The sequence below is a fragment of the Cephus cinctus genome, unplaced genomic scaffold (genome assembly GCF_000341935.2).
Source record: "Cephus cinctus unplaced genomic scaffold, Ccin1 Ccin1_scaffold1073, whole genome shotgun sequence".
NCBI lineage: Eukaryota > Metazoa > Arthropoda > Insecta > Hymenoptera > Cephidae > Cephus > Cephus cinctus.
In genome coordinates, this window is record NW_014333593.1 from 263,627 (window position 1) to 285,090 (window position 21,464).

The 21,464-nt window shown below is 41.4% G+C and overlaps 1 protein-coding gene across 1 annotated transcript in view; it reads right to left on the reverse strand.

The window, feature by feature from the left end:
* Positions 1 to 1,318: 1,318 nt before the first annotated feature.
* The window catches only part of LOC107271983, a 28,401-nt gene continuing 8,255 nt past the window's right edge, over positions 1,319 to 21,464 (reverse strand). The window contains exons 1-18 of the transcript XR_001538787.2: positions 17,468 to 17,648; positions 16,853 to 17,126; positions 16,560 to 16,790; positions 15,911 to 16,337; positions 15,655 to 15,804; positions 15,373 to 15,551; positions 14,813 to 14,963; positions 14,253 to 14,471; positions 13,448 to 13,743; positions 11,793 to 13,358; positions 11,487 to 11,705; positions 11,090 to 11,407; positions 5,318 to 5,396; positions 4,898 to 5,243; positions 4,362 to 4,822; positions 4,001 to 4,288; positions 3,496 to 3,930; positions 1,319 to 3,422 (exon numbers count right to left, since the gene is read on the reverse strand). The gene's annotated coding sequence lies outside the window, so the exon portion shown is untranslated. Of the gene's footprint in view, positions 3,423 to 3,495; positions 3,931 to 4,000; positions 4,289 to 4,361; positions 4,823 to 4,897; positions 5,244 to 5,317; positions 5,397 to 11,089; positions 11,408 to 11,486; positions 11,706 to 11,792; positions 13,359 to 13,447; positions 13,744 to 14,252; positions 14,472 to 14,812; positions 14,964 to 15,372; positions 15,552 to 15,654; positions 15,805 to 15,910; positions 16,338 to 16,559; positions 16,791 to 16,852; positions 17,127 to 17,467 lie in introns of the transcript that reaches the window.

The window sequence follows — 21,464 nt, forward strand, 5'->3', positions numbered from 1 at the left end:
GTGCAATTATGCCGTCTCATTAATCCACCGGCAATTATGCCTTCTCGTGGACCGTTTCATAACTTATGAACGTTGACGCGCGCATGCAGCTATGTTGGGACAGGCGATGCATCCGAGCAAGCGGCAATTACACCCTACGGGGAACCTTAGGCCTTTATTACATTGAGCCACTCATTCCTGCCCGCTGTGAAGGAGCCTTTAAGCATTTATTTAAAAGCATCGAAAATTGCCGTATCACCAAATTCGGATGATTAAAAAAAATTTGTTATTAAATTCCACGAAAAATCCATCGCCGTTGATAATAAATACCTGAAAACTTTTTTTTTCCTGAAAAACATGAAAATTCTAACTCGCGCCAAGAAAGTAGACGTAAGTCGCACTAGAGGGGTTCCCGCGATCAGGGCCGTACGGAGGGCCCCCCATGCGGCCCTGACGATTACCACGGTGGGACGGCAAGGAGCGGGTCAGTCCCAAGCAGAAAGAAGGAAGGAGCAGTCGAACCGGCCTGTGATGATTGAAAAAATCCGCAAGCCAGCACCGCTGACGGACTCTGACTGAGTGACGGTCGGCGGCGCTTTTGCCACGATGTAGATTTGTTTGCATTTAAAAATCAAATCGACCGCTCCTAAGGCCCCCTTCGTACCCCCCATCACGGACTCGCTCCTTTCCTCCTGCCTCCTCTCTCGCCCTCTTATTTCTTTCTCTTCTCTCGTATTCTCGCTATACCTGCTGCAGCAGCAGCAGAAGTAGCCAGGAGGTAGTCGGAAGGTTGCTGCGTCCGGTAGGTTGGTAAGTTGGTAGGTATGCATGCGTCCACGGTTAGAGTCCATCTTCTCTGGGGCCGGAACAATGCTCGCCAGTTTTTGCGTTGTTTGCTTCCTTCGAGCGGTCAGCGGATGGATGGAAGGATCGAAGAATGAAAGGGTGGAAGGATCCATGGATCCATCAAATGATAGAATGGATCTATGAATACTTTTATCCTTGGACATACAATCGTCTACATATAACATACGATACCATAACAAAGTCTTCTATAACTGCTATCGAATCTAGAAAGATCGATAATTATCGATTAAAATCAATGATAATTTACCTGAGGTTGCACCAAGTTAAATCCGCAATCTCATCAGGGAATGACAAAAGGAATGAAGGTATAGGTACTACACTTCAAGCTCGATGTATCCCGATAACAATGAAGACCCCTACCATGGATCTCCAGAGGTTTAATTAGGCCCCGTTTTACAGACCGATTTATTTTGCATCAGTCTCCACCCCCCCCTCCTCACCCCCCATCTAGCCCCCTAGCGCTGCCCAACGGTCTATCCCCAGTCTTGTAGACTTTTTGTCCAGCTACGTCCCTTCGCGTAAACTTATATTCCAGGTAGCTTCTCTTGGTACTGTGTATTCAAGGGTTCAGGACATTGAAAGTGGACAATCGCAGTGCCCATTTATATATATCCTTAATTCAGTGAAAAACACGATTATTCGTATCATTAAATGCATGAAGGAAAATAATGCACCTGCATCTCTATAGGATGCACATTGATCCGTCCTGACGTCGACTGAAACGGACGTAATGCACCCGGGCGGTTCGTTATGCGGTTGTACAATTATGCGGCCGGGTTTACAACTGAAAAAGATGACGGATGCGTCAGGGTCGATTCGCGCACGCGGAAAATATAAATTTCAAATATCACCCCGTCGCGATGCCAATGGACGTGGGAGAGGAGGGGCAACGAGAGTCGGGGGAAGGAGAGGAGGAAAAAGTAAAAGAAACGAAGAATCAGGCGGAAGAAGAAGAAGAAGAAGAAGAAGAGGTATAGTGACGCGAAGGCGGAAAGCCAAAGTCGACGGTCGAAGAATAAGGAACGGGGCGCATTGAATTTTTGTCGGAATTTCGTTGACTTAATTTCATATCCAATTAGATTGTATCAAATTGCGCTGACGGTGAAAAAAACTCGGTTGTTCGGTACCTGTATCGATATACCTCATCGATATACATCAGAATCCTTCCTCGCGCTCATTTACATCCAGATCGTTCCCAATTCCATTTTTGGATATCACTACGACGTTGCACGAGACTTGGCAGCCTTTGAAATTTCAAATCGCGCGCCTTTCTTAACCACCTGCCTCTCTATGTTGATATCGTTAATTCTCTGGTTCACAGGGGATGGGCATGTGGGAGGTGTGTATACCCGGGCCCACGGTCAGGAAGAGGGGCCTGAGACTCGATTAATGACGCGCTGAAAGAGTTCGATGAAATAATGACGGGGCCCACTCGATAAATAGTACGCCTCTGCGCATGTCAGCTCGGGTAAGAGAGGAGAAAATAAAAAAGGTACCGCGAGAGGAGGAGAGAGGTAAAAAATACAGAAGGTAAAGAAGGATGGAGGAACAAGAGGAAGCCGTGCCGAGAGTGTATAAGATCGTGAGGAGGGAGTGTAAAGGTAAAGAAAGGGGCCCTCGGGCCCCCCCGCTTCTTCGTCCCTCTGCCCGCCCCTGTTACTAATGCCGGCCAAGAAAAGACAGCTATTAAAAGCCCCTATTTAAATATTATCAATGAAATTACAGTGCTCACTACTCACTACGCTCTCCATGGTCATTACGGACCGGCCACTTATTCGTCCTCTTTAATCGCCATTGTCAATACTAATCGACATCGCCATGATTTAATTCCTCGGTATAACCCCCTACTACTACCCATATACCCTATACCATCGTCAATTATTTTTATTTCATCTCCTCGGTCCATCCGACGGTTTTGCTTGTACCGCCAGAAAAATTTCAGGGGCGTATTAAACGTGGCGCGTGCACGCGTGGTCGAATGAGAAATTTAGTAAAGTCTAGTGTAAAGTTACAGAGGGAGGCTCGGAACGTATAGCATCCTGCTACGTAAATTAGCATATAGCAACGGAGCAGATCATTCCTACAGTATGGTAACAAGCCGGTCGCCATTGTTAATAACTAAAGTGATCTCTATCTAAATAAGTCCCTAGCGTGACTATGCATAACGGAGATAAATTACAGCTCCGTATGTGCGATTCACAATTTCATGAAGTTTCTGATTATAATTAGACGTGTGCATGTCCTGTGACTTGTATACATGTTGAGCGAGTCTCAAGTAAGTTTGGATGGTCTTTTATGCGCAAGATTGAAGTAATAAGTAGATTGTAAAGTAATAAGATATTTTTTTACCGAATAAAAAATTTTTCACCAAAATCTTTTTAACCAAATCCCACTAAGTTATCGTATAACGGAGGAATTCTGTTCCTTGGTTGATCCCGCATGAAGGTGAGTCGGCATTGTCAAAGCTGGTACGCTGGACCAGAGATGCGATCTGTCCTGACTCTTCTCAGATTACTGTATACGAGCGTGTGCTGGGAGCACGCACCTTAGCACGTCGTTCCCACGTGCCTACAAAACTGAAAACAGTGTTATTACCTGAAGTACAAAAATTGTATGATACTGGTTATACCAGTGGAATAATATACCCACCTGTATAGGTATAGGACGGTGTAGGAATGATAATTTGATTTAAGAAAAATATTATCGCAGCGACCAATTCAGAATTATTAATTGCGAACTGGCCATTATGATAATTATCATTCCCAGTAGTGATTCTCTGTGTCTCCTCTGTAAGTATATGGAGTAGATTGTTCCTACAGGACGTTCCATGTTGGTTCGTTACTAATTTCTAAGAACGGTACAGAGGGCAGCGGTCGTCACGTCCGGCCAATACTGGAAAACACTATAATTACGCGATACTTCGATACCTAACTTAAGTAGGAGGTATAGCACAGCTTCGAAGACTGGTCTGATCTACTCTTGAATTAATCGTATTGTTTCCATGGGCAAAGTGCTTATTATAGATGGGCAACTCGGCAGTATGCAAAATCTCATCTTCGGATGTATTGGGAGCTCGGGCTGGCTCTGAAAAATTTTATAAACTTTGATTCATTTATTTGTGCTATTACTGTGCCATTATCTGATTAAAACTTACAATTGACTTCATAGCCTTACGATATTGAAAATATTGTAAAGTTGGTCAGACTGTGTGCTATTATTGGTAAAAAAAATTTTTTATTTCAAACTTAATCCCTAGGGAGGAAGCAGAAGAAAAAAATTTTTTTTTACATGAATTTCGAATTCAAATGCTTTTATGATATTGAATATATCTTTTATATATCTTTGTGATTTATCTTGGTATTAATTTGATAATTTTTTTGGGCCTCAAGGCCCATCTTCTATAACTATTCTCATATCTTGTGCACTGGTAAGACCTCGTGCCCTGAAATATATTTTAAGATAAAAAAGTAAGAATGCATGATTTAACGATATATCGCATATTAATAAATTCTCACCATAGTGCACGAATATGTGATGCTGCGGTGCGCGTTTGAGATAAAATCTCTCCTTGCAAATCTCACATTCGAATCAGCTCTTAACCACCAAGCGTGAGCTTATGGGTCTTCGGTACTGGAGAACGTTTGAATCTCGCTTAGCAGATATCGGGAAGGCACTTCCGCACTGTGAACAATTATATGGGCCCTAAGACTACTGGGCCTTATAAATCTCTTCTTGCAAGCCGCGCGTTAGGAAGGCTTCGAGGTTTTGTGTAGTAAGCTGTGATCCTTGGAAGATTGCTTATGGGCCAGTACTTTCCTGCGGGCCTTACCCTAAATGAGCCTTATTTTAAAGTGCACCGATGCAATATGACTCTTCAGGACTTCCATATCAGAATATGGACAATTGCAATACTCGCAGATACATATAGGATTTTCATTCTAAATGCACGAGTATACGATCCTTCGACGTAGTTGACCTGTGAAAATTTATGAAAATATACCTCAATTTGAATTATCGATAATATTAGATATCTTTAAGTATCATGCTTTACCTGGAAATTGTATTGTGCATATTTCATAAAAAATAAGCTTTCCATCACAGTTACAAATCGTTCGTACATTGAACTTGTCTTGATCAGGAAAATCAATCCTACATGTAGAGCACACGAGAAGTCAGCCATTTCTCAGAGCTCTTAGGTACTCCTCGAGGTCGATGTACTCCCGGACAACGGACTCTGTCGCAGAAGAAAGGACCTTGCCAGTCCGTGGAAAGAAGTCAGAGTCCTTGACGAAGGGAAGATCCTCCTAGAGGTCGACCTCTATGTACTATTCCATATCCAGATCATCCTGCATAGGGAAGTTACCGGTTTTCTCCAGCATCTCGCTCTCGATCTTCACCTGAAAGATCCAGACGCTCTTAGAATAAATGCCTACTAATTTTCAAACCTCTAAAACACTGGATCCAAGTTTACCTTGGTTATGCAATTCTGCGTAGACATTTCTCCCTCCTGGTACACGTAATACAATAAATCCATAAGGCATTCGTGACAGCTGAAAAAAAAAATTTTAATATGAAATTTCGGAAATTATCAAAATTTCATGTATCATATATGTTACACACCAATTGGTGTTTCAAATTTATGAAAAAAGTATGGAGTACGTTCCAAGACCCGTTATGGTGGATTTAACAGTTTTCCATATATTTTTTTTTTTTTGCCAATTCTGAAAAGGCATCGCGAAGTGTCTATAACCTCGGCGAGGATAGGGTGCGAAAGTAAAAAGTTTAGCAGGCATTAGAAAATGGCGAGAGAGTCGTTTTCATCCCGCGAGATAAATCCGTGACTCGTAACGTCCCGCGTCGTGATGCATGATTTCATGGAACTGGCTCTCTGTGGTAACGCGTGTGGGAAACTCGCCGGATGCATTATGTATTTATTGCTTTACTTAGTTGGGAATTACTTTGCCACCGTAATGACTTTCAGCAAGCGCTATCTTAGGAATGCTATACCGCTGATTTATCGTCGATACACGCTTTCTTGGACTATTTTGTTATCGGGACTTGTCCTCCTGGTATACAGAACGTGCACCGCCTATGGGAGGACCCCAGAAAGGGTTGCCAACGCAATAGGAAGAATCGATGGATTAAAATCAAAGATCAAGAAAATACATGGCCAAGTATCTGCCGTTGGCTATTGATTTTTTTTTCAAACAAACATATCCGCATGACTATTCCAAAAATAGAAAATTTTTTACGAACCACATAAGATATTGGTAATGAAAAATATTTTCAGAATTTTCGAACAACATTTTATACCATCAACATTTTTTACTTTTTATATAAATAATTATTAATCTTATATGGGTATAATGATCGAGTCATTATCATGAACGTAATATGGTATTTACCATGGTTTATGATACGAGAGTAAATGATGTATAAATGGGCCTTACGAAGACAGCGTGCCTTGGCGAAATCTTTCATTCCTTTAACGTGATCATTTAGCTAATTGCCATGGTCGCGCATGAGAACTCGTAATAAATATTCGCAAATAATTAAAGTACACTCTAATAATCATTTGTACGCTCGGACGACCGACCAACGTTACCGGTTCTTGTTTTTGTTAATTAACAATAAATTGAAAATCAGTACGAATAAACACGTTTTGTACGAGGTTAAAACTTTTTAATGTACAATTTTCCTTTTTTCTTTTTTTTTTCGAAAAAACTTCATCTATCTTATTATACATATATGATAAACGAAAATTATGATATATGATAAACGAAAATATGATTAAGGCCCATTCAATTAACGTGGGCCTATTATTATTAAGGCATCGCGGAAACAAACCGGGCCTGATTCCTATATCCGATATGTAGATTGGGCCTTGTATTATCGTGTTTTTTTCGGCAATTAAGTAATCCCGTGTGAACGGTGCCTAAAATACGCCCAAGCCGATGAACTCTTGTCGACGATCTTCTCTTAATGAGATTGAAGATTCCGACATGGCGAATAACCGTACGCGATTACGTGATAAATAACGAGCTGTACAATCAGTGCCATCGCTAATAGTACCTACGTATGTGGATAAGTAATAACCAGAATGGATGGATAAGTCGCAAGAAAATGGGTAGTCACAATCTGTCACGTCGAGTGATAAAAATTTTTGAAAAATAATTTTTTCAAAATCATCACGAGTCTCGGACAATTCCGCAGTCGAGCTTGATGATTATTTGATTAGCCAGGTTAGCATTCGATTAGTCGGATCCCACGCGTTAGGAGCGTGACTAAGAAACTTTCTATTAAGGAAAAATATATAACAAATAATTAAGAAAAACAATCGCACAGTCACCTTATCTTCCTATAGATTGCAATAATCAATTGATAATAAACAAATATACTCGTTGATGATAATCTCATGAATTCCAATTCCGATAAACTGACAGGCTAATAAACATACATACATAACGTCGTCGATAAATTTCTTTTTCATAAAAATCCACAAATTCTTTCAATTCAACAATCTCTTATCAAACTGATAATAAATCCGATGCGATAAGAACAATCGACAAGCCTATCAAGGAAATATCACTTATAACATCGTTCGATCATCGTTTCACCTGTCCTCGTGTAAAATTTTTCATATGAATTTTGTGAAAAATTAAAAAAAAAATAATGCCATAACTTTTCGAGAACAAAAAACCAAAGTGAATAAAATAACGCGCGAGAACCGTCACACGCAACCTCGGAATTTCCCTGTTCGCATTAATAAATCAATGCGCGCCTAATGACAATGAGCTGAGAAAAGTGTACGGCAATGACAGGCCGTGTCATTACTGCGTTACTTATAAGCTTCTAGCTGGCGCAGGCGCGTATCCCGCATACGAATGAACTGGCCGATTACAAAACCTTATGAAAAAGGCGACCTCTATGGAACGCCATGTATGCAAGGATAGATCATTTCTATGCGTAAGCCAAAGATGTATATATATACATAAACATGTAATATAAGACAGAGTAAATAAAAGAACAGAAACACAACAAAAGAATGCACCGGGAGTCAAGTATTAATCAGCCATTAATATGTACATTGAATATTGATTGATAGAGACTCTAATCGAAGAATCTGTTTCGCAAGCAATCTAACCTATACTATCTGGCGATACTTGCATCAATGAAAAACTTATTACCGGATCGATATTTCATAGAACGATAAACGTCTTTTCCGATTAAACCGACGACAAATATACGATAAACGCGTATACCTATGGCTTTTTCTAGATAAGAAGAATTTTTCAACTATCCTCGAACCTCCTATGGATTGTAGATCAAAACTTGACGGGCAGCGCTGAAAAGTTTACGTTAAGGAATTATCGGGGCGAGAGCTAAAGGTACGTTCACATCGACGGGTAACAAACACATCATTTTCAAAGAGAAGAGTAAGTGCCGAACGACAATCCCATTTGTAATGGAGGGAAAGAGGGAGGTGGGTGGAAAAAAAAAGAGGATAAAAGTTGGGAAGGATAAAGGTGGCTAAGGAGGGTTGGGTGGGGGGTCAGGGAGGTGAGAGTTAAGGGACGGAGGTTTTCTGCCTTCTCACACAGAGTAGCCAGAGGGTTGAAGCCGTGCCAGAGATCCTTCCAGGAGTCCAGGACTCTGGGCGGTGAAGGGTGAAAAAGAGTGAGATGCATCCTTAACATGGTTTGCGAGAGAGAGAGAGAGAGAGAGAGACGCTATTTTGGGGGCTGGAGTGGGCAAGGGGATAAATGCGCTATCATGCCGCTGTTTCCGCCGCCAAACATCCCCCTAACCTAACCTCAAACATCTCTTAGCGGGCCGGACGGGCCGTAGACCGTTTCGAGAAACAAAACAACCTCAGAAATTATGAGTCTTCTTACAATCCGCAATAACTGCTTTGATATATATGCCGCAGACTTGCTCCGTGTGCCTGTACTCTACCGAATACTGTTGCAGTGTATGATTCAAGAAATTCATCCTGATAACGCTTATCATATGCATGATGAAACACGAGATTAGTTCAATACCAGTCAAGATTATTGTAGATCTTGTCGGAAGTGAAGATTCTTTGATATTCTTAATAAGTTCCGGATTGGCTTGAATTATGAGAGAAAATATCTTGGTACACTCTATATGTAAGTATTATGGACTATTTACAGGCAGATATGAGAATTTCCTACATATGGATGACGCATAATGTTTCTAAGGTGCCTTTCGCGCGTATTTCAAATCCCATGGTGAGATGGTAAGTGCAATCTGTGCACGCACTGGTTTACGCCCTGCTCTATAAGAGAAAGAGAGAGAGTAGGCAAAAGAAGAAAAAAAAGACACGAGAGCTCAAGAGGAAGAGAAAAAAAAGATATAAATTCACCTCGCGTCTTGTGCATTCACAAGCGTGAAATTAAAGACCAATTGGTGGGAAGAACACGGCTGGATACCAGGCACGAGTTTTTTAATTTATTTTTTTTTTAATGCAACTCCTCGCCACCTTTCGGAAGCCTCGCTAAATTCATCCGAGACAATTTTACCATCTTCATTTGAAATAAGTTTCGCCCATCATGTCGCCCGGACGATATTAATCGGTACCTTGGATCGAATGAGATACAGATCCTTACAGTTAGAATGAAAAATTGTTGCCGATGGATATCAGTGTTATTAATAAAATATTTTAATATTACATTATCCTAATTGACTAATGGATGAAAGTAATTAATATACCACACTTATCAATTTTGACAAGCTTATAGTTGCTTTAAATCTTCTCATGAAGGGATACTCTAATTATTATTATTTACAACTAGGTAATTACTGACTAATTACCAACTTTAAAAGGATCCGACGATATATAAATCTTGCGGAATTTTTATGATCACGTGTACTTTATATAAATGTAAATTGTACTGCACTTTCATGACGCATTATACTCATAGATATAAAACTGATAAAAAATGGAAAGAAATTCCATAAGATTGGACGGTAACACTATTGGTATGACATTTCGCTGAAATTATTATCAGACCATGTAGCAATGCTAGTTATGGTGTCGATAATGGTGATGTTCCCAATGGCAATGGTGGTGGAATTGTTCGGTAAGAAACGAATGAAGGGTTTATCTTAATCCACGGTTCAGCGAGCAAAGAAGCTCAGAGAACGAGACTCGCCAACCCCTTAGTTCAGCAGAACCCCTAGTAGAGCATTCAGCCCCTTCATAACCGATCACACTTGGCTTGTTTTAGCTGAACTTTTTTTTCTCACTCCCCATAGACTGATCCAGGGGCTTAGAAACAGAGGGATGAAATTCTTTAGGATCTAATGTCATCCATAAATTATTCCCATTGTTCTAACGTTGAATTGTGAGGAAATGAAAAAAAAGCAGCAATTTTAAATTGATATTATAGTCCAAACGGAGAAACAAGGGTCTCGAATGATCCTTCTGTTTACAATGGACGGCTAGATTGTACCTGACTATTATTCTAATATCGATGTTCCTGATGTTGAAGCCCCAGGTATTATACCACACCCGAACAAAAACCTAACCTCACCATTCTCAATTCGTTCTGGTGAATAAAAGAGCGAACGCGTTCATGAAAAAGCACAAGAAGAAATCCGTGAACGTGTATCTAAGTTAGAGAGGAGGAGACAGCGAGTATAAGAAAAAGTAACACGTACTACACCCGTGGACCATACCCACAGCCAATAATTCAGAGTAGCTCAATATTATATTAGTTAGTTAATTTTACGCTGTCCAAAGCCTGACATTCGATTTCAATGTTCATTATCATAGCCATTCTAGCTGAGGAGGGTAACGTCACTATATTCTTCTTTTTTTTTTAATTCAGTCAAAACTTCATGGATTCACAAGAAATGGCATTACGGTAGAATTCAATCCGAAATGAAAAAAAAAACTATCTTGAAACCGATACGTATTTTACGGTATGATGATTGAATTTATTATCGAGCAATATTGAATATCGATCTGCGTTTGCTATGTACATATATACATGCACGAGCGATGGTTATAAGATGAACAAAAACGTATATTAGGCCCGAAAAGAAAGAGAGATATGAAAGAGTGGGCCGTTGTATTACAAAGAGAAAAGATAAAGAAAAAGGAAAGTGGAATTTCGAAAAAGACTGAGAATAAAGTCCATTCCCGTAGCTGCCCGGTAATAGACTGTGGTAATGGAGTGATTTACATGTCAAGCTGTCAAGAATGTGTGGTGCCTACATTAGCGGAGTGTTGTGGCAGCACTGCCACCGTAGCGCTGTCGACATTAGCGCAGGGCCCAGGAGATGCCCAGGGGCCTCAGGGTAATTGGTAACAGGTGGGCCCCCCGAAGGTTCCCTGTCTGACAGCGAAAAGGCTAACCTACTGCCTTCTTTCTCTTACGCCTACTCGATTTCTTATCTTCCTATCCTCTCTATCCTCTACACGCTTTCCACTGGACCATCTTCTCTATCTCCACCTCCACTTCGGGTCTCTCTTCCTTTTCTTGCTCCCTCGCTGTCCCTTGATTCTGCTTTACGGTCCCCGTCTCAGCCATGACTAATGTCCAGAAGCAGAGAAAGAGATTAACGCCTCTGGAAAGGGACACGTTGAGAATCACTGACTGATACTTCTTTACCTTAAAGACCTGGCTCAACGATCATCTCAATATTCCTCGACTTCCGGTACCGCCACATCCGTCGCCCAAGGCGCCGCTTTATTTTTTACCACGTTACACCAGTAACCCATGATCCATGAATTCTGCAACCTCAGAGTTTATGACAATTCCTGTGCGTCCTGCTCCAGTCTGTCCAAACTCTATTCAGAGAGGCCACCGACGTAGAGCCGGTCTCGTGGTCTGCAACAAGAATACAAGAAATGAGGATAAGGTAATGAAAACGAAAAAAAAAGGCAGAAGAAAGGAAGAAGTCACAGGAGTCCGTACCTTGACACGAACGGTAACCAGTAAAAAGTCGATGCCTCCCAGTGACAATGTTATGGCGTGGAAAATGAGCTGTGCCAAGAGAGGAGTACCAGCGGTACACGAAGAAGGAAGTACCTATAGAGGATGAAACGTATATAGTAGTAAAGTAAGCGTAGGAGGTGTACCAACTTCGAAGACAAAAATGGACAAAGGCTGCTGACCCATCCACTCAAGTGACACCTTCCCAGGACATCACGATTTCACATTCACCAGATTGGTTGCAGATGCTGGTCTCGCTAACATAAACCATAATATATATAGTTACTCATAGTCAGAGAGCGTAACAGGATGACAGTGTAATATATAGTAAACTATTCTATGCCGTCCTCCATCTATCTACGTACGGCTGGACCAGGAAGAGAAGAGTCATGAGTATAAAATCCACCCGTGGCACTACCTTCAGGGACAAACGTACGGACGATGGGCAAACACCTGTAACGCATCCATGGCGTCACGTGCTCGGGCGTGGCCGTGACAAAATGACATCGATCACCGTAGAGACACGGAACGAGCTGCCGATCGATCGGCAATCGAGGATCGTTCCGCCGTTGGCAAAGAGAAGAAAAGTGAAAAAAAATTGAGATACGGATGATGGTTTAAAAAAAACCGATCAGCCCGTGCCTCAAAAACATTGGAATATCCTTAAAGCCGTGTCTGCAGTACCGCAACGATTAAACCGCAAATCCGTCGACGGTTAATAAACGAGTAACCGATTTATACAGCATCAGAAGCTCTGGACTCCTTGAACCTTGACGAGAATCCTTTGACCATCCTGTCAGTTACTTCTTTACGTGGTCCAGCCTTATTGCTTGTGAGATTACAAATTAAAGATTTCTTTGGTTATTAGGTATCGGCTATGTCAATTTTGTGGGAACGGACTCTTATATGAATTGTCACAGATGCTTTGGTATGAACTGACTTTAGTGGGGGGTTTAGCTAAAGAGTCATCGTGACGGGGCGATACTCGCCCCCATGACATGAGATTCCATTTTAGTCACTATTTATCTTGTTATATGGAAGTAATTCGATTATAACGATAGATTAATGTACGGTTGGACATTCTTGATCTTTTTGAGGTTATGTCCAACTTTACGAGCATCGATAATCAGCCTGATACTTGTCTTGGGCATTTTCTAGCGCTTCAGCCCCCGGCCATGAAACATGGTTATTCGATAGAAAATCAATAACCAGGTACAATAAGTAACCACTGGACAATTCATAGTGGTCTCCAATCAATGATTCAAGGGAGCGTTTGCTAAGAATGGCGAAATAACGTGCAACGAGACACTTAACAGCTACACTGGCAGTGGCCATGTGTTCTATAGTAATTGTAGCCTGGCGCTCTTTTACCAAATATTTGTCGTTATTCACCAAATAGTACACGTTACTGCCGTAATCACACTTGCACCCCTTTTTTCTTATTTTTCCTTCAATAGAAACTTGCCAATGGTCAAAGGACAAATTCTCATCCGGAATACATCAGAGAACAGTGAATCTTTCAGTAGCCAATGTTGTCCCCGGTGGAATCTATAAAATTGAAAAAAAAATGTACACGCTACAAGAATCTCAATGAGTATTAAGATTATTTTCTCCTCGCTCATCATATATTGACTTACGAAAATTCTGATGAGTTCCAAAAGTCCGAAAAGTCAATGGAACATTATCCCGTTTCCTTGAAACGTCGCCGAGTGCGATAATAAGTAAACCGCAGTAAATGCGTGGGGTGAGCTTGGACAGGCAAACCGGAACCGGAACACGTCAACACGTCATCGTCCTCGTGATCGTCAGGAGGCCGGGAGGTGTTTGATCAGGACGCTAATGTAATACTGTTTACCCAGAGTATCGTGTGTTCTCCGTGTGAAACCCAAGTAGAATACTAAACGAACTCGCAGACTACGTCATGAATTCCATACTGCAACAATTCATATAAAATAATTAATATAGAACCGTGGCATCAACGGAATGCAATAATATGTACATACGTATGGGATACGTAACTGGATGAAGATTACTTATTAGTCGTTATAAATAATCAAGAGTAAAGAAGATAAATAAAATCGTCTTATCAATTAACATCAGTATGAAGTATGGCGTTACAATTAAATTAAAAGCCGCTAATTAACAAGGAAGACTCGCAGAACCGATCATAGATGCTAAACTGACAGAACCGGATACACGTTCATATTTCTTTCTCGATTCGCAACTTCCGCCAGGATGCTCGGTGGGTGGTAGTTACGCGCATGTGACTACGGTGTACAAAAGGATAGGGTACCGTTTAGAGTCTCGATTTTTTATAATTAAACAAAAAGAGGTTACTTTGCCAAGCGCAAACGTCTTCTTGCCGGTCAACCGATCGGCATACCAAATGCCCATCCAGTTTGCAGTTACGGACTTGGACTCATGACATATCCATCCTCATACCGAGAGTCCAGACTTTCCAGTCCTCTTGAATCGGCCGGTTTTTCATATCGTGTGACATTCTGCTTCTGTAACGTCGCGCCAGTTTCGAACCGTCCCAAGAGCTCATCTTGTAACTCTTGCCAATTCGTATGGATCCCATTTGATTTCCCACGATGCGTCGTTCCTGCTTCTGGGTTCCAATTTCATCTGGACATCCTCAGCCGATCAACGTACGTTTATCTGAAATTAAATATTCCTATGTATGAATAGAGTTAGGGGTATTATCTATAGATTGTGTTTAAATTAGTGTCATGGATCTAGCAAGTAGGACAGGGACGAGAGGCTATTTATTAATTGTATTAATTTATTAATACGGTTGGTAGCAGTCATCGTAGTGAATCATTGGTGAATGTCGTTAAGGTTCTTTCGTCATACTGGTGATCTACCGGTGAATAAGAATGCTACACTTGAGAATGTATCTCACATGGTGAAACAGATTCTATAAACCTTGTTCAAGAGTTGATATAAAAAAGTGGAATATAAAAAGAAAATATAAAAAAGGAAATAGAATACCAACGAACCAGCGGGTCTCCAATCAGTGAAAATTAGATTCCAATGTATTTTCATCTTGACTGACAAAGGATTGGTCACGACTGGCGGGACTGGATCGTCCACCGTGTACGAAGCAATGATGCTCCCATTCTTCATTGGTTATACATTATCGTTGCCATTCTTGATAAAGAAAATATGGCTACTGTTAATGTACTGTAAAAATGACAATTATTCTAATCTGATAAGTAATACTTCAAATCTCGTTAGTTCATAATGATTGTATAATTTCGTAATGAAAATATTCCTATTGTTATTTTTATCGAACAATTACAGTTGTTATCTCGTATAAAGATGAACTGGGAAACCTTCAGTTGATTAAGACAAATATAATTAACAAATGTCTATTTTATTATTCTCGAGAATAATTCACTTGGATTAATAATCTTTTATTAAATTCTAACTATGTTGCAGGAGTCAACAGTGCGGAAAGCAAAAGTTAACTGAGTATCTAATGAGATTCGTTATCCAGATACGGTTTTTTATGTAAAAATTATAAAAATTAAAGACTGAATAATGTCGAAAGTATTACTCTCTATTGTTGGTACGCGTCTCGACTAGACAGACTGACAGGAACACTTATAGAAGAAATGAAGGAGAAAGAAGAACGAGTCATTGACGATCCGGAGAGTGAAGATAATCTCTTGGAAAGGAACCACGTCTTCCTGGAAGAGCCGGTCTAGCTTCATCAATGGACCATAGATGCTGTACCTAAAAGATTTCACGATTTCATTCTTAATATACATAATTGAATACTGAGAAGTAGAATGTTATACTTCAACGAATTTACATGGTGACTTTAGGAAGGCCTTACTTCTCCATCAAAATTTATTCTTCACACTTTTTCATCTCGACGTTCAATCCGCAGCAGCCTTACATTACTATTCGTCCGTTTCCACGTTTTTTAAAATATTTCTTCAGACTTCTCTTCCATGCTTCACAGCATCCACCGCATCTCATGGACCTAAAACAAAAGAGTACAATCGTTGGCAGGATGAATAATCTAATTTACCTGTAACCAGTCAAAGAACGTGCCAAGACCCTCTTGAGCTTCATAAAGTAGTCATTACCCCAAAGACGATCCAGATTACGAAGATCGCACTGTTATGTGTCACCGAATTAATGTTTTTTCATATATCCACCAACGTTTTCGAATTCTTTACAATTCACCATTGAAAACAGTAGGACAATCTTCTCATGCTCAGACACTGTATAAGGATACACACGCTAGTATCTCCTTTGACGGAAAGGATCCAAGGGCGAGATAGCATCTGCCGATTCAACCTGGAGCCTCGGTGGCATCGCGGCATCCTTGCAAATTGAGTTCGCCTCTTGGATTCCGATTAATTATTGGGACACTATCGAGATAGCATAATGCTGACGTTTGAGCAGGACAATAAAAGATCTACAGTGCCATCCAGCTCGAGGGTACCATTGAAATTTGCAATAGCCAAATGCACCAGCCGCATCTCGTACCAGCATCCACATACACGAATCCTACAAAGCATATATAAATCCGTATGGTAAAAGCGTAGAGCATTAGCCGTTAAATTTCCTTAAGACAATACAAAAAGAAGAGTCAAAAACGATCCTGGGAACGTCTGGCTCGAGTTCCCAGGAGACGTGGAACGAGCCGCTCGACACGGCGTGGCTCGTGTCTGCTGCATCATCTTCAAAGGCTCGACTTCTCCACGCTAATCATCAGACGATCCCACCCACCTCAACGATCCCATGAAGATTCAAAGCCGAGCACGCTCGTACCACGGATAAATAACTGATTTCTTCACTAGCACTGCCCAGGAGTATCTCGTTGAATGCCCGTAACGGGATCAGGTATCCGAATCATTCTCCAGTGTTAAATACATTTTTCCATTTCCGGTTTTGAAGCACAAATATAACCGCAAACCTCAGGCCCAAGTCCAGCCATGACTAACTACGACGTGGAAGCACCTAAAAAAAAATTACAAAATTAACAAACAAAAATTTATCAAAAATTTCTAACAAGAACCTACCGTCCAGAGTAACTTATGAGAGAGGTGTGAAGAATGAAGGGAAAGACCCAAAAGGTGGACGACCAGGCAAGCATTGTAATGGGCATCTGATCCGGTGGTCCACGGTACCGGTTTACATGCACGTTATCGACTCCATGTTTTTCTACTATTTTTTTATCACCTTCTGGGCCTCCGACCGTCCATCCACAATGACCGTAAGGGGACCGAGAGGGGCCTTGTGTCATGCCGAATCGATGAAATTAATCACGCCCTCCTTCGCTCTTCCTCCAACTCCCTAGAATACATATACATATCTATGTAATATATACATATATACTAACTATGCATATAAACAGTCCACGTGTCCAATATGCTATTTTGACAGTTCGCAAACAATGCAATATCTGGAAAATAACACTTTTTCCATAAAGTCACGGAAACGTATGCAAATATAGAGAAATAATATATATTCCAGTAAAAAATCATACGAAAACATACTTTGTAACAAAAACAGTGTGCAGAGCCACGTGTGGCTTAGGAGAGACTTCATTGTTTTTGAATTGTCAAAAAAAAAAACAGATTGAACTCATGGACCGACTATATTTATACATATAGGTATATACTGCGTGATCTAACCTAAGAATCGGACGAATCTCTGTCACTGTGGTTTGTATCTATATCTTATACGTGTGACTATCCTAAGCGAGTGTTCATCAGCAACGGAAGGAGTAACGCGCGCGGCCTTTTCAGCCATCTTTTTATCCGTTGAGGTGCCGACGCTAATCCTGAATGATTGCCACGACTATTTTTCAACACTACCCCCACCTGACCCTGCACCGCCACATCAGACTACCCCACCCACCCAGATTCATTCCTTACACCTATACGTATGGTACCACTACAAGATCCCCCCTCCCTCCCCCAGCAGCCCCCACACGCTATATCCTTCCACCTTGGCTACCTACCACTTGGATTTCCCATCGTGATAGAATTCTTGGAAAAGGAGGAACAACTCCAGGAACCTGGATACCGAGATGATTAACACAGCGAAAGAAGAGGGAATAACGGTCCGCCAATTGGATACAGGAGGTAAATCCACGCGTGCCAGGAATATTCCTTTTTTCATTCCACAAGGTGATAATTGACCACGTGGTGGTGACGTTTGCGATAAAGTTTTTTTTTTCTGTTACAGCAAGAAAAAAACGGAAATAAAGATGGACCGAAGTGAACGGACAGGAGTAAGGGAAGGAAACAAGTTTATCGAAAGGCAATGAATAGGGGTGGCTCCGAGAACGGGAGAAAAATGCGAAACTGTAAATTGTGCGTGGGAAGAATCGCTCCCAGGACACTCGTACGAATTTTCCAAGTATAAAATGTGTCTGTATGTATGTATATATATATATATACAGACTTGCCGTATGGGGTGAGTCCTGGTAAAATCGTCCTCTCGAAAACTCTGTAGGATTTAAATGCGCATCGAAGCGAAAGGCCGTGGGACTTGGGGTTGCTGGTGCTATTGGGCGGGGGAGGCGGGAGGGTGGTTTCGGGGACGGTCTTGGAAATTTGTTACGTTATGTCGGACTATCGCTCCCCAGTGAATATGAAAAAAGAATTTTCGCGGAGCTTTCCTGCGGCTTCCATATCGAGGGTTGAATAGGGTGGTGGTTTCGGGAGGGAGCGACCAGTCACCGGGAGGAGGAAATAAGGGAAGAGGATATAGTATGCCTCGTGGCTACGAAGGTGACGTCGATGGTAGGGGAAGGCTCGCTGGCCAGGAATATAAAGCACGGTATAAAAGGAGAGAGCCGGTCACACATATGCGACTCGTAAAAGCTTCTATGAAAAGCTTGCAAGCATATAGGAATATATATATGTACAGGTACCTAAATATCTCTTCCCTTTATGGAATTGGTTACTTCGATATTTTCTGTCAACCCGGTACATAGGCTAAGGAACCTGGTATCGTTCACTGCACTTGACTGATATTCAAGTAATTTCTGAATAAATACTTATATGCTGATTGGATAAAAATTGTCATTAATCGATTAATAATTATTTTCTTTGAATGACTGTAGAATTTTCAAATTAAAATCTTTCGATTTTATACCAAGTGATTATTGAATCCTTATGGGGGGAGGTGTAGTGGGAGGGTAAGTTTTGCGGTGGTACTACCGCCACTGCTCTTACTATTGGAGACGAGGTGGTTTCTATGGTAACGCAACTCGCGTCCCCGGTTTTTCCCAATATCGGCAGATATTAAGAAATAGCTCGGAGGTATTTTCGTATTTGCAGACAGAAATGAGCCATTCGTCTGAGAGCGGGAATGAGGCACTGTCTATGCACGGCACGCCGTCCTGTCCGGCTGGTCCTATAAATAATATCTTTTCTCTTTTCTCTCTCTCGTTTTCTTCTTGCCTAGCCCAACCTAAAGTAACCTAACCTCTTATTCCTCTTCCACTTTCCACCCCTTTTCCATTCTCTCTCTCTCTCTCTCTCTCTCTCTCTCTGTTATATATATTACTTTGCCACCTTATCCGTCTCTCTTTTTCTCATTCTCTCTATCTCCGTCTTTCCTGAATCCTAGGATCTGTTATATATATTACTTTGCCGCCCAACCTAAAGTAACCTAACCTCTTATTCCTCTTCCACTTTCCACCCCTTTTCCATTCTCTCTCTCTCTCTCTCTCTCTCTCTCTCTGTTATATATATTACTTTGCCACCTTATCCGTCTCTCTTTTTCTCATTCTCTCTATCTCCGTCTTTCCTGAATCCTAGGATGAACGAGATTTACTCATCTCTCTTCTGCTTCTCCGGATTTCTTCACCTCCTTCCTTCCCACTGGTACATTCCACTCGATAGTCCAAGCCAACAGGATATTTATTCGCCAGGCGTGATTTCATCCACACGGGATACTTCCTAGGAAAATGAAAATGGTCCAGATCATACGTCCAGTTCGTTCTTATGATAAATCTCCTAGTTTTATATTATCATAACATTAGCATGATGTGAAAAGTCAATACGTGGTGGACCGATTAATTAGTAGTCACCTATCCTGTCTGTGTCCAACTGAAGCGACAAGAGACGCAGAAATGACGTTTAGAAAGTAATGGTCCACGCTCGATGGCATTAAACGACGGATGATCGATCAGCCGAGTAGACGATCAAACCTCTTTTTCGCTTGAGCACTCGAGCGGTCACGCTTAGCGACGGGGGCCGATTCTTAATTAACGAAGTCTCGTGAGAAAACTTTAGAGGCGGATTCAAATTTATTGAAGCACAGCCATTTTTCCGCCGTCCAAAATGATTCCTCGGTCTGTCTCTCTATCCTTGTTCCTCGTTCTCTCTGCACTCGGTCCTCCTTCTCGCTCTCGCTGGTCACTGTAACAGACAAGATAAAGAGGTAACCAGAGGAGGACGAGAAGAGAATGAAAAATACGTACAATAAGAGAAGGAGCCACGAGGGGTCGTATAAGAAGGTTAAGGATAAGGGATAAAAGTATAAAGGAGTGAAAAGAAGCCGGACAGGGCTGGGAATCAGTTATCTTACAGTTGGCATCCGTGGAATCGCGGAGTCACGCCGGGGACACGAGAATCGGGACACGCACCATCGATCGTCCGGGCTATTCAATTTCGATTCTCCATTTTTCCTTTTTTTTTTTCCCCGTCTTCCTACTCCACCCGGGTCGCCTTTTTTCCATTTGCTCCTCTCTTCTTTTCGATTTCACGTTCCTCTAGTCGTTAGCCCACCAATTTCAATGCCGCTACAATTATCACACCGTGTATAAACTTGTGTCACCTGCAAATTCAATTGGCAAAATGAAGAATTAAATTCCGACGTCGAACGGATGTTTAGCGTTAAGTAGAAAAATCATTAGCTACTCGGCATGTACTGTAATACGGAATATCTATATGCATAGTACATTGCCTATAGTCGGTTCGACGTTTCTACACTTACTACCTTCTCGATTCCTAACGGCACTGTCGGCCATTTAATCCTCCATTTTCACCTGTCACTCCTTCCGATCGATGTTCGCACAAAAGGGAATCTCAATCCGAGAACGACTCGCGCAAGAAACTCCAACTCGTAGACTTGCCCGTGAGGTGGAAGGGATGCTGATGATGGTAAAAGAAGGACAATAATGGATAAAAGGGACGAGGAGGAGGAGGCGGGAGAAGAAGAAGAAAAAGAAAAGTTTCATGAGTCCGGATTATGAGGCAACGTAGTCGCTTTGGAAATAAAAATAGCACGACAGGAAAGTATCTACCAACCGGAAAAACAAAGACATTGCGTCCTCCAAGGGTTCTCCCTTTCTTCCCCCTCGCCTTTCTTCCCCCTCGCCTTTCTCCCCCCACGCAACGATCTTCTTACCTCCTTACGGCTTTTTCTCTGTTTTCTTGCTTCTTTACTCGCATCCTCAAAACAGAAAGGATTGTCTTCCCCGAGTATGATCGTACCGGTTACCAGTAATCACGAAAGGGTAGAGAAAAAAAGTCTTCTCTTCGCATATCAACCCGTGAATGACAATTAGACTGATGCGAGACACTAAAAATAATAATAATATCTCAATACAGTCTATAAATCCCTAATATCAATCAATAATACAAAATTTTCATTACCTCATTTCGGTATCCC